The following is a 1,163-nucleotide window of genomic DNA, read 5'->3' on the forward strand; positions in this document are numbered from 1 at the left end:
CATTTTTAATTTCTTCTCAACGTATGCTGAAGTTACACACTGAGGAATCAATTAATATTGTATGATATACATAAGGGGGCGCGCTAATCTGAGGTTATGGGATCAGAGTCGTTTGAATAACTTAGACCAGAGATTATTCAAATCTCAGGCTCATGAGATTGACAGAGAGCGATGTTGAGCGAACTGTCTTGGCAAAACCCAGTGCTGTGAGGTTGTGGGAATAATGTACTTTAAAGCGTGCTGAAAAGGTAACAACATAACATTTGGTCGAAACAACTAAAAGCTTTGTTACATGGCTAAAAAAAAATCAATTCGAATTCGCCTAATCAGTTTAAGTTATGCCCCAATCAAGTTTGATGATGGTATTTTAACAATGTGAAACGATCCGATGGTTTGTGGAACAAATATCAGATATGTTCAACAGGGCTTATGCCCGAAACGTCGATTCTCCTGTTCCCTGGATGCTGCCTGACCTGCTGCGCTTTTCCAGCGACACATTTTCACCTTTGTTCTCCAGCATCTGCAGACCTCACTTTCTCCTCAAAGATGTTCAAAGGTTACCCAGAGTGGCGAAAAGCAGCAAAGACAGCAGCTAAAAGTCCAACAGATGTCGGATGCGAGTAAGATCTCCGAGGAGTGATTATCTGGAGAAAGAGATTGCATAGAAAAATGCATCGACACCGACCTGTAGAGAAAATCTAAAGAGAAAGATACAACGAGAAGATTCGACAACTGGCTGGTTTTTAAATTTGAACATTTTTGTAAAATCAATGGGGTCGGGTTTGGGGAAAACTTTTCAGACCAGTATTGTAGAGCAGATGGTTAAAGACAGGTTTAGAGAAAGGAGTGTAAGTAGTTGTAAGTTAATTATTCTCTTTAAAATGTAAAAATGTAATAATGTTGTTATTTTTAACTTAATTTTTGCTATAGTTCTTTGCCTCTTGAATTTTAACAGAATACAGCACGGGGTGAATCCTTACTGTTTTGCTTATTTACATTAGCAGAGGAGTTTACCCCGTTATGTAATGCCAGTTTCTGTGGTTGCTATATTGTTTCGCTCATTTGTGCATTTTGTCTCATTAACGATTTTGAAGTTGTCCCCCGACGCAAAGGTTCCGTGCTTTTGCTCCATTGTACAAAAGGTGTAGTGTGTTTAAGCAACA

The sequence above is a fragment of the Chiloscyllium plagiosum genome, unplaced genomic scaffold (genome assembly GCF_004010195.1).
Source record: "Chiloscyllium plagiosum isolate BGI_BamShark_2017 unplaced genomic scaffold, ASM401019v2 scaf_41542, whole genome shotgun sequence".
In the NCBI taxonomy this organism is placed as follows: Eukaryota; Metazoa; Chordata; class Chondrichthyes; order Orectolobiformes; family Hemiscylliidae; genus Chiloscyllium; species Chiloscyllium plagiosum.